The sequence below is a fragment of the Festucalex cinctus genome, chromosome 6 (genome assembly GCF_051991245.1).
Source record: "Festucalex cinctus isolate MCC-2025b chromosome 6, RoL_Fcin_1.0, whole genome shotgun sequence".
NCBI lineage: Eukaryota > Metazoa > Chordata > Actinopteri > Syngnathiformes > Syngnathidae > Festucalex > Festucalex cinctus.
In genome coordinates this window covers 9864464-9877583 of record NC_135416.1, presented here as the reverse complement: position 1 = coordinate 9877583, position 13120 = coordinate 9864464, and the positions used below count along the sequence as shown (strand labels likewise).

Here is a 13120-nt window from a genome sequence, read left to right as displayed (position 1 = left end):
ACTGCGAGGCAACTGTTGCCAAGGAAACAGCGATGTGGTTGCTAAGCACCTGGAGCTGTGCTCACAATAGTCATTTTGTTGCTTAGCACACGCTCACATACACACGCTGACAAATCCAAACAAAAGTGCGCCCACAGCTCTGCCCAATCAACAAGTTTACACGACGCCAGAGTGGAAATTGTCATTAAAATCCTTAATTGCATTCTGCTGCGACGAAATGTGCGCGGTGCTCACGCAGTGGTTAAAACTCATGCAACATTAAGTGATATGAGCGCCATTTATCACGCGCGCAGATGCTAATATATTGCTGAATGCGCAGCCAAAAACGCCCGCTCGTTTATATCTCTTAGCAACAATGCTAATGGAGCTCAAATGTCTTCTTCCAATAGGGTGGTGGCCTCCTGATTAATCAGCATGCCCGGCGACCCGCAGCTCCGCTTGATCAATAAAAGACATAAACATCCATCATTCCGGCTAAAAATAGTAACAGCGACGCAAAGTCGATGCTTTATTTCCCTATTGGCATGTGGAGCGCTTGGATTTTTGCTAATGTGTGGCGATTCCTACATGGCCTTGGTCCACATTACCCTCGAGGTATGAAGGAGTAGTTCTATTGAACCATTTCCTATAGTGTTTGTGCTCATTAGGGTGGGCCGGAGGCTGACTTTGGGGCGAGAGGCGTGTTACACCCCGGGTTGGTCGGTGGCCAATATTGGGCATATAGTGGCAAACAACCACTGACCTGAATATATGACTGGATAGCTGATCCCATACATGCCCGTACAGGCCGTTGAAGTCGCAGGGCGGCCATTTGCTCCTCCCACCTCGCAAGCAGACTACTGTAACTGCACGGTATACGTACAGATGAGACATTATACAGATCTTAGGCAGTTAGTATAAGGCCGGGGGCGGGTGGGGAGTTTGTGCTCACTATTATTTAACAAGCAAAAAAAATAAAAAAATAAAAAATAAATAAATACATACATAAAAATAATAATAATAATACTAATAATACTAATAATAATAATGAAATAACAAGTGGATGGTATGTAATGCTTTGAAGACCCCCTTTTTCTTTTATCACTCAGTTCCTTAGACCCCCATATTAGTTTGGCAGAGGCGTCTTTTGTTGAATTACAGTTCTAATTCTTAAAAAAAAAAAAATTATAATAATAATAATAATAATACAATTTTCCTCCTGTAAACATCATTAAGCATATCATTTACACATGTATTTAAGGCAAGTTATAAAATGTCAGAAGTCCTCTTGTTTATGTTTAACAAATTTAAAGAAATTAAAACACCATAGCTCATTCTGTTTCTACTAAGTAACAGTACTTAGTAGAAACAGATATTATTCTCCAATTTCTATACTGTAAATGTATAGGATCGAGATGCCGAGAAATGTTTCGAAGTATTGTTTTTTATTATTATTATTATTTATCATTGTAGTTTTTATTTAATTTTGAATTTTGTTTTTTTAAATTTAGTTTGTTTTGGCTTTTTTAAATTAGTTTTTTTCATGCTTCATTTAGGTTTTATTAGTTTTTTTTTAACGTACTGTATTTGAAGTATTTGTATGATGATAATTGACTGCGATTTTATTTTCGCTTTTTTGTTAGTTTTATATACAAGAAACATAGTTTCTTTTTGTATTATTTGTTTTAAATGGGAAGTCAATACCAAAAAAACGTCTTTACAATAAACAACATGTCGTATGTGCCCCCACGAGTCTAAACACAACATTCTGATTCATATGATTTAGGCAGCAAAATCAACCCGTTTTTATCCATCTCAGAGTGTGGCCATTTTTCCACTTGTTGTTAACTGAAAATGACATCACAGTTGCTCAGGGCTAAGATAACGACCAATCACGTCTCAGCTTCAGAAAACAGGTGAGCCATGATTGGTTGTTACTTGAACCCTGAGTTATTGTGATGGTGTTTTCATTCAACAGCAATTGATCAAATCATTATTTACTGTACGTATTCAGAGAGAAAAGAAAATGACCCAAGTAGTGAATGCCAAGTGTGCATGTCAACAAAACAAAAATATAAAATGGGAACGTGCAAATTTAGATGTTGCCCAACATATCAATTTAAAGCTGCCCTATGGAGGAATTTACCGCAAAATATCTTTGCAATAGCCTTTTTATTTGACCATTTATGACTCAAATATCTGGACAATAATTTTCATACTGGATTTGGGTTTGGATTTCCCGCCCTTTGTCTGCAAACGTAACGTGTACATTGTGTATGTGAAGAAGGGTGTGTGCAGTTTCATTTTTCAGCCACACGCGGATCGTGATTCGAAATCCTATTTCCTGCATTGAGCAGCTTTAATATTGTACACAGTACTACAAACAAATGTAAATTTAAAAATACTTCTTTTTCATGGCATAAGATTCGAACCGCAAATCTCAGATTTTCACAGTAGATGTACTAAGTATGAAGCTCTGCCAGCAACCCACCTAATCTTAAACATATCTTTGCCTTGTAATACAAATTCAGTATGAAAGTGAACAAATATTTTCTACAGTGGAGCCTCTAAAGTGCATTTGGGATGCTGGTCAACCTCTGATTTATTGGGTTTTATAAACATTTCCCTACAGCAAATAATGGAAATAAGCCACGATTAAACTGTTGCCATCATAAAACTTTTATTAACTGCAGGCTATAGTGGGAATAGTTAAGGTTATTTACAAGTATTCATAATGTTTCAAGTAACCTTAAAAAGTAGAACTCTAATTGCAATAAACTCCTATTAAATTCATCCATCTGAAAGCTGCACATCGCCATCTCTCAAACTTCTGATTTATTTGGATTCATAAACATTTGTTCCTCATGGGAAATAATGGCAATCGAAATAATCCAGAATCAAATTGTCACCATATAAAAACCTTTATTACCTGTACAGATCATTTGAAGCGATATTCTAACATTAACTGCCATGCAAGCAGGCACGTGCACAGATTGACCCCTCGTGACGCTCCAGACCAGCACTTTTCTGACAGACGAGAAAACTGCCATAAATGTCTGTGCACGTGCCTGCAAACAAGGTTGAAAATTTAATCGATAATTTCTGTAGAGTAGAAATAAATGGAAATGTAGTAAGATTGCTCACCCTCGTGTAGAGTGTAAGGGAAACCAAGATGCATCCTCGGGTGTAAAAACTACCTTATAATTAAATTAAAAGACAATTACATAAATGTCATTGTAAAAAAAAAGTCTATTTCTCAAAAGTACGATAGGTATCTGTACTTTGTATTGGTGGTTACTGAAAGACTAAAACACAAAAAAAAGGCATTTTTTTTTTAAAGTTTCTGCCCCCCCACCATTTTTTTTATTATTATTTTTAGTTTCTGTTTTTCAAATGTTTTTATTTGTTTTACGGAAAATTCCCCCATTTTTTTCCAGAATAGTTTTTGTCTGTTTTTTTCGGAATATATTTTTTACCCCGTTTTTTTCTTCTTCTGTTTTTCAGAATATTGTTTTTCTGTTTTTGGAATTATTATTTTTTTCCTCTGTTTATCGGAATATTTTCTTTTCCGTTTTCTCGAATATATTTTTCTATGTTTTATATATTTGACAGGAAAAAAAATATTCCAAAAATAGACCAAAAAATTCGATAAAACATATTTAAAAAAAAAACAGTCACGCCAAAATTGCACGGAAAAACAGTTCCCCCACCACAAGTGAATGCAATACACTTCCATATTATCAAATATATCTCCCTTTGAAGTAACCTACAAAAAAGAAAAAAGTGATTTCTCCACTAAATCCATCCATCCATCCATCCATCCATCCATTTTCTTGACCGCTTATTCCATGTGTCGTTTTTGTGCAAAATCCTACTGAACTCAGGCTGAATCAGGACATTTGAGCTGCTCACCAGTAACACGATTATATAGTGTCTGTCTCTCTCTCTCTCTCTCTCTCTCTCTCTCCTGCAGGGCACGAGTGACTGAGTAGTTGCAGGTTTTGTAATGAACGTGTGTGACTGGAGCGTTCATCTCCCTGAACTAATAATGCCTGTGGGGAGTTGAGCTTAGTGTTAGGAGGTCGTCGCCATCAGAGCCTCTCATAGGAGATGCGAGCAAACTCATTTCCTCTACAGGTGCTAAGAGGGATACGCTTCATAAACCTAGAATGGTGAACCGACACAAAAAACAAACAAACAAAAAACAAAACAGCATTTTAAGAGAACGAGTTTGACGACGATCGGGATTGCGTCATGTTCAAAACTTACTTGAGTGCGCCTTTTTGTTTTGAAAGCTCTTCGGATGACAAAGCCTCCACTCGACTACGCGTATTCTCAAGCAATAACATCCACATCTGTATTATCAACCCAAGAATACCCGTGGTCGAGAGTGGAGACGAGAGACCCTCCTCTTCCTCATCATCATCATCATCATCATCATCCACTTCAGTTCTGCTCTTGTTGTAAGGAGACAGCACCTAGGGGAGAAGACGAATAAGAGGTAACTATCAATAATAATGTGCCATCCTTAATTTAATAATGCAAGGCAAGGCAAGGCAAGGCAAGTTTATTTGTATAGCACATTTCATACACAAGGCAACTCAATGTGCTTTACACAAGGAAAGACAACACATAAGCATCAAGAAACAGTCGTTAACATTCAGTGGAAGAAAAATAAATGAAAATAGGTTACAAAATTTGCTTAAAAAAGAACATACAATCTTAAAACATTATTCAACAAACTTTAAAACATTTAACATAAAGAAGTAAAAAAAAAAAAAGTGTATTCAGAATCAAATTAGGTAAGTACTTTTTTTTTTTCTACGCCGACAGTTAAGGAGTGCAGAGAGGTGTTCTTCCATAGATGTCGCTGTGTGTTACACGCTGCCCTCCAAACATGTTCTTACCGCCCCCCCGTCATCGGCTTTCCCGCCTCAGGCCCGTCCCGTGGAGAATTATGTCGGTACACACTTGCCAATTAGAGAGCAGGACGTGTCAATCAGGCAGCACACGGTGGATGGATGGAAGGGGAGGGAGGGAAGTGGGGGAGCCGAGAGGGGGGTTGGAGGGTTGACGGGGTGTTGCATCAGCACCAAGGAGAGCTCCCGGTGGGAAAAATGGTTTACAAACATTACCGATTTGTTTTTCTTTCGTTGTTTCACCTCTTTAACCTTGCCGCAGTTTTACTCTGCTCACCAGATGTTGTCTTAAGAGACAAGTTGAATTGTAATGAATAGAATTGTCATTCATCCGTTTAAAAAAAAAGAAATGCTAATGTCTATTTCAATTAGGGAAAATAGCAGAATATTGTACTTTATAAAAACAGTGTTTATCACACTGTATTAATTGTGTTGCCCGATTTGGCCACCTATGGGCAGTATAAGACAGACAGAGGCATCTCAACTCCTCCAATTATTTATTCTTTGCAGAGGATAAAGAATGTATAACTGAGTATCCTCATATTTGTCTACGTGTTGATACACTGTTTGTGTGCAATCAAGTTCTTCAGTGGTTTCTGCACCTAAACATAGTTGCTATTTAGCATTAGCATCTAGCTAGCGGACTAAAAGGCTAAGGAAGATTACTTACTTACATCAGAAGAAACACATTGAGGTTCAGAAATGCAAGCAAAATAATAATAATGATAATAATAATAATAATAATAATAATAATAATAATAATAATAATAATAATAATAATAATAATAATAATAATAATAATAAAAGGAAAAATTGAGTAAAACCCATATTGGCATATTGTGTTGTCTGGTATTATGAGGTGTATGATTTTGTATTGCTCTACACTGTGCTGTACTATATTGTAATTGTATTATGCGCTCATATTAATTTTATAAAATGATATGTCAAAGTGGAGATTGACATATAGGACTCTTAGTGGAGGCCGTGACTGTACATAGGGGTTTGGCTGTGCCCCAAATGACGAGCCACGACACTGGGCTGCGCCAGCGATGATGTCACCAACAGCCTGACACAGCCAAAGTTTGATTAGCGGCCCGTGTATTGATGAACAATGCAGCTGATCTCTACGAGAACTCATCTGAATTCACCATCATTTCATTCCTACGAAGCTCATCTGCACCCATTCAGTTATGTGGGACCTGAGTTGGGATTCTCCACTGCCCGTTCCCCTCGCTCTTTTTCGCCTGTAGTGGCTAACCTTGATTCCCGACTCAAAGCACAATTCAGCATTTTACATTTTGAAAAAGAATTGGGTAGCAGGACAACTCCATGAACGTAAATTATCTGCGAGAGGACACCGTAAACAACGAACCACCACGTCTGCAAATGGAATGATGTCGAACAGAAAGTATGGCAACTATTTCTTGCTCGTTTTTGGTTTTAGCAATTTGACCAATGAGATCGATAGTGATTGACATGCTAACAGCTAGCATTGATAGTTGCACTTTAATCAAGACACATTTGAGCGCAAATGGTGGCGCAGCATGTTTAGACAGATAATATAATGTGCAATATGCTATTACAGTATCTTACTAAGTCACTTACAGTAACAATAGGAAGAATTTAAAGGGATACTTTACTTATTTTACCATTTTTGGCAGTCAAACATTAATATTTTGCCTATAATAAATTTGATATTTTCATTATTTTTCATGTGCAATTAGTACTTTTAAAAACACATTTTGCAACTTGCTGTCAACTGAAAATGACATCACAAGGGCTCAGGTCACCAATCACAGCGCAGCTTGTGAATGTCACATGACCAAACCTAGAAATCAGGAGAAAAATAATGAAAGTGTCAAATTAATTATAGACAAAATATTAACTTTTTATTGCTATTATGGGCTAAATAAGTGAAGTATCTCTTTAAGAAATCTATTCTTCTTCTTGCCTGTACACATATACAGTATTATACTGCCTCCTGGTGGCCATGGCACACCAGAAGTCGGACAGGTTGCAGCATTAAATCATTATGCAACTTTTTAATTCTTGAAATTGTATTTATTGATGATATTCTATGTTTTTTTTAAAGTACAATATTATAGAATGCTTTTTCATTTAAAAAAAAACAACACAAAAATTAAAGTTTTGTGGGAAAGCTGGAACAAGTTAATGTCATTTCCATTCATTTAAATTTATACGTTTTTTCGAGATACCTGTAAACCTGTATTTCGAAGCACCCATGTATTATTTGTTATAAATATTGCAGTAATATACACCAGAGAGAACTGAATTGAATCATCATTTTACAGGTTACTTTAATTTGCTGCCTAAATAGGTTGCATAAATTTTTATTTTTTTTTAAATCAGAAACTCGTGCTGCGATCCTGACAATGCATAGCTAATGCTAATGCTAAATAGAAATAGAACAATGCTTTTTAAGAAGTCGACAGCATAGCAATACAGTATGAACTGGAGCACCAAATTATGCCATAAAGTAGTTTTTTTTTTTTAAATGACTAATGTCTGAGCAGAAACACAGAAAGGGCCAAACTTTGGTCCGAGCATCACAAATAAGTTTAAATTTATGAATTATAGTTTAAGGCATACATTTTTGTGGTTGACTGAACCAAGTTAGCAGACTTTTTTTTTTTTTTCCAGCCATACATAGCTTCAGCGCTATTTGTGTAACAACACCGCCAAAAACTGTAGATGCTAATTATTAGCCCGTATGTCTATGGAGTTTCCCATACATGTTAGCATTATGCTAGTGGAGGCTTTGCGGTTGCTTTCAAGACACAAGGTGTCATTCTCTTTGTTTAATGTTTAGTTAGACATTAACCTTCAGCTGAGATTGTCTTGGAACATCTTTTCTGAAGAAAATATTTACAATTTATAGTTGCCAAAATGCCACTTAGAGGGAGAAACAATCCTAGACATTCAAAGTAAAGAATCTTCCAGTACTCAATACTGAGGAAACTCTCTCAGTTAACTATCCCGACTATCCACGTCCAAGTTAAGAAGAATGTCTTCTTTTCTCACTGGAATGACGAGAGTGCGGTTGATGGCTCCAGTAAAGCATCATCTGCCTTCCTTCCTGTGAGAGCAGGCAGAAGGGTTGGGTCGGCGCGGGGGGTTGTGCACTCCTACGTTGACGTCACATGACCTCATCCCGCATCCTCATGATTAGCCTTTCATTTATTGCTGCGCTAACTTTATTTCGCGGCGGGTGGACGACATCTGGTTTTGCCATTTAGGGAGCGGCGGAGGGGGGGAATCAGCTTCCTGAACTGACGTGATTGGAAGTGAACTGGCTCCAGCTGGGGATTTTCTTTTTTTTCTTGAAAGCACGATTGCTGTCTCCTGCCATCCGCCCGTTGTGTCCATCAACTGGGACTGGACACCTGACATTTCAACACGCGTATGATAGGGGAGCGCATGCTGCATTGCTGCTTAATTGCTTGGAACTAAAGGCGCCTGCTATAATGATAATGATGATGATGATGACGCGGTATGACTGGATTTGGGTGCGCAACATATGGCACAGGGGCCATTTAGGGTCCTTAGATTATTTGAGCCCATCCACGGCGCAAAAAAAAAGAAAAAAAAAAAAGAAAAAGAACTTTGATGAAAAGCCAAAAATTCAAAATACTCATAATTTGTCATAGTATTTTTTTTGTGTTATATGTATTTATGAATGGTCACAATGCTCCTACAAAAATTGGATAATATTGATCATATCAACATGGTTATTGGTGTCAGGCAACTTTTAAGTAACAAGCTAAATACAGACTTTATTGTACTTTACTGTAAAAGTTGGGTCCATTATGATGACCTGTGAATTTATTTTTATTTATTTATTTTTGAAAATTTCTGCATTTTTATTGAAACTGTTGCTATGTTTAAATCTGGGCTGGAAAACTTTTTTCTTTTTTTTTTCCCAGCCACTGTTTTTTCATATGTAAAATTTTTTACGGTTTTGTTTAATCTTTTCAGTGATCCTACTTTTATGTTGAGATTTTATTTAACATTTCATTTTATGTTGCTTTTAAATATTTTTTTTTCTTTGCCTCTATAAGGCAAGAATGAATGGAATATCCCTTGACTAAATATATATATATATAAAAAAAAACTAAAATCAATAATTTATTTGTAATTATTCATTAATATTTGCATTTTTAAAATATTGATTGGCTATTTTTCCCTCCAATTAATTATTATTTTTTTGCCTTCCTTGCTATTGCTGCATTCTTCCCATCTGGGCCCCACTGTTGAGGAGCGCGACTGTTTGCTTCCCGTCCAATCAGAACGCACACCCAGAACCTCCCGTGGACCGTCTCAGTCATGCTGAATCCACTTGAAGGATGCTGATGCTGTTGTCATTCATCAGCCGGTTGCCATGGGAACCCTCACCTTGTGTCAGTAGTAGAAATAAGAAGAGATTCAACTTACCGCTCCCGACCGCTTCGAAGAAGAAGCCGCTCCGTTTGTTCCACATTGGATCCATGCCGGAGCGTATGTGTGTGTGTGTTGGGGGTGGGGGGCACCCCCCTACACCCCACCCCACCGCCTCCTCTTCCTCCTCCTCTTCCTCCACCCTCATGCCGTTTCTCTCTGTCTCGTGCGCTAAGCGGGAATCACAAAACCACTCCTTGTTTTTTTTTTTTCCTTACCCCCCTCCCTCCTCCACATCGGAGGGAGAGAGAGGGATGGAGGCAGCATGCAACAGCATCAGCATCCCATGCAAGTCAGCTATACAGACCACTCCAGTTTTCATCCTCCTCCTCCTCCTCTTCTCACTCTCTGCTCCTCCTCTTTCTCCTCCTCTGTTTGGTTTAACAAGGAGGGGAAAAACCCCCCAAAGGAACTGGATCGTCAAACATATTATATATGATCAGGAGCTTGCTCATATTTCGATTGATTCTGAAATAAATACAACTAATTAGCTGGGGGGGTTGAGCCCTGCTGCGGATATTAATACATCGAACACAATTTACATTACCGTTAAAAATAAATAGCTCAGCAATAACAGTCAAATAGTGTCTATAGTTTTAGAGCCAGTTCAGCAACATATTGAACACGTGTAGGGAGACAACAGCACTCACAGTCATACATTCTTTATCCTCTATGTAGAACGACTCATATTAGTGACGTACTGATGAGCAGAAAATATTCCTTTGAACAAATCAATTCACCGAAAAAGGTATAGGCTGAAGCAGCAAAAACAGGAAGGAAATGTGGGGTATTAAAAAAAAAAAACACACACAAAAAAGTGAAAATATTTTTCAAAATGCTGAAAAAAACTGAAGAAAAAAAATTGTGAATATATAAAGTATGTGAGGTCCACCTTATATCAGTCTTTCTTATACTGCCTCTTTGTTAGCGTGAGCTTTTCAATAGCCATCTCGCAGAGTATAAACACACAAGCAGTTAATAATAACTCATAACTAATCTCTTTCCTGACAAATTTTGAAAATTTGAACGGGGTGTGTAGACTTTTTATATCTACCCTAAGTGTTAATATGAGTGTGGGTGATTGTATGTGCTCTGTGATTGACAGCAAAGCACTAATGACTTGTGAATTGTGATGGCAAAGCTTTTACAACTTAATGTGTTCCAAAGCTATAAACGAGCGCTCGTCTATTTTCCACTTTTCCATTAAGGCTTTTTTTTTTTCCTCCGTATGAAAAGATGTCACTGCCACAACATGATTTATTCATGTGGCATGGTTGTCACTTATTGGTTAGTGCATACGTACACTTATTAGAAGGTGGGCAGAACACTGCGAGCAACTTTGGCAACAATAACTAACTTTTTTTTCTTAGAAGTCATATTATTTATGTGGGGGAGTTCATGAAATATTAACACACAATTTCACTTACCCTGCAGTTCTCCGAAACAACACTAGCATGTATTGTCTTCCTTTTTGTGCTCAGAAAATCGTGGAGATAAAAATGTTTATACTTGGTTATGTAATAAGGTGAGCTTTAAAAAGTGTCATTTTTTAAAGCTTAAATGTGTAATTTGATTTTAACATGCTGAATGTTTAAAGATGCATTCATAATCATTTTAACCTTTAGTTAAAATTAGATAACGGTGTAATTTGACAATTTCACTTTGAAACTCATTTGTTCCCAAAAACGTATAAATATGTTCTATTTTAAATGTTTCAAGTGTCCCGATGACGTATTTATATGTTTTTGTTTTTTTTTTAACGCAAGAGCATACAAAGGCTTTGATGCAGCCTCTCAATTGCAAAGAATGGTTGAAGAAATGGTAGTTACACAAAAGGCCAGCAGCTGGCAGCTGAGCAAAGGAGATTTAAAAAAAAAAAAAAAAAAAACTACACTGACTTATAATATTACTATCAATCAGCTCATAATTGACACCACCACCCAGCGCAAAAAAATGTTTTTCACATTTTTGTAAACACTGTGTACAATACTGAAAACTTCATTATGTAATAATTTCCATTTTATCAGTGTTTAAATGCCCCTTTTGTCTTTTAAAAATATATTTAATTTAGTATATCAAAAAATAAAAACGTTTGTACTTTTGCAGTAAACTTTTTTTTAAAATTTGTTTTAGCTTAATTCTAAAATGCATATATTTAAAGCTACATTATGTAAAAATTTAAATGTTTATACTTTATACTTCAATATGTAATATAGTTTTTAAATGATTATTCTAAAAAAAAAAAATCTGAATTTTACTTTTAAAAATGCATACAGTGCATTATTCAGTGGTCTTTTTTTCAAGTCTTGAACCACAAGCATGCAAGGGTACTTTTAAAAAGTATACTTCATTTGAACTTTTACATTACCTTGCCTGAAAACGTGCTCTTCTTTTTCTTTACAGTGAAGCGTGTCATGCCGATTTTGACTGAAGCTACTACATCCCTCTTTAATGATTTGTGATAGCATTCGTATACAAATACAAGCATGAAATAAGCCGAATAATGAGGTCTTTTAGCTAAAGCTTTGACAAGAGAAACCTCCAATGCAGTGTCCTGACGTAAACACATGAATGAGTGCAGTGGGGTGTGTATGCGTGTGTCCATACTCCTAATCCATTCTCCCGGGACGTCTGTATCCGCTTGATGGTCTTCCTGAGCAGACATGCTGGATGTGATTGCTGCTGAGGCCTGCAAAGGAGAGGCAACTCCGAAACGACTCGAAACCGTGGCGGTCCCAGCTTAAATGGCATCAAAATAAAAATTAAAAATTAAAATATATTGAATCGTAAACAAACCTGCATCCGTTGTTCATTTCATCTTTTTTTTTTCGTATGAAATTTTGCACCTTATGGCTTTGACATCTCACAACTCAACTTCACAAGGGATGCCAATTTCCCATACATGTCAAGCTGTTACGATTATGCAATAGAAAACTACTTCCTGTAGCATTTTTTTGTTTTTTCTTTTGGTGTAACACAGGCGAGTTTTCTTTATCCTCTGTGCAGATTTCTAATAATCCTGCCGCATTTACAAGCTAAGAGAGGAGTTGATACTCCAGTAGACTATATTTGTATGTCTCAGTTATACTGCCCCCAGGTGGCCAAGGCGCAAAAGTAAAACAGAACAGAAGTCAAAATAAAATAAAAGTTATGTGAAATGATTTTCTACTGTATTGTGCAATAGTATTATGTCGTGTCTGCCTTGTGGAGTCACCCTCTATTGAAGAGATGATGTGGGCGTGTTTTCTTTAGGAATGATGGCAAATGTAGGTTACACTTACTGAAAACATGGAGAGGAAAAGGTCAAAGCCATAAGAAAAATGGATTCACCCCGGTTTATCACTCCGTAGGGCTCTGCACCAATTAGCGGTAACTCAAATTGAAATACTAACTGGCCGTTAAAAACAAATGTAGAATCAGAATTTTTTTTTTTGCAGTTGAGTGAAAATGACAAACAGTGTGTTGTTGTGTCTAGTAGTGTCACAGGAAGAATGTTAGAATGGCAACACGTGTGACATAATACTGTATGTGGGGGTGCAAAACGTGTAAAGTCACAGAAATGTGTGCATGTGAACTGGAATGTTGAGCTGGCTAATAAGCATTAAAGTCAACTGTTAAGCAATCAGCAAATCAAGCCCATCTAGGCCTTTGTCGTTACTTTGGCTGTTAGTTGTTTGGCTGCATGAGATTTCAAACTTGTACATTGGACCGGGGAGACGAACCCTCTTCAGTACACACCAACAACAAAAGAATTAACCTTGCTATTC

The 13120-nt window shown here is 36.9% G+C and overlaps 1 long non-coding RNA gene across 1 annotated transcript; it reads right to left on the bottom strand.

The window, feature by feature from the left end:
• Positions 1-1460: 1460 nt before the first annotated feature.
• On the bottom strand, positions 1461-9508 carry LOC144020893 (uncharacterized). The gene is made up of 3 exons (XR_013283991.1): positions 9351-9508; positions 4249-4457; positions 1461-4143 (listed from the first exon to the last, which is right to left on the bottom strand). It is a non-coding gene; the product is annotated as an uncharacterized LOC144020893 (long non-coding RNA).
• Between the last annotated feature and the right edge of the window lie 3612 nt (positions 9509-13120).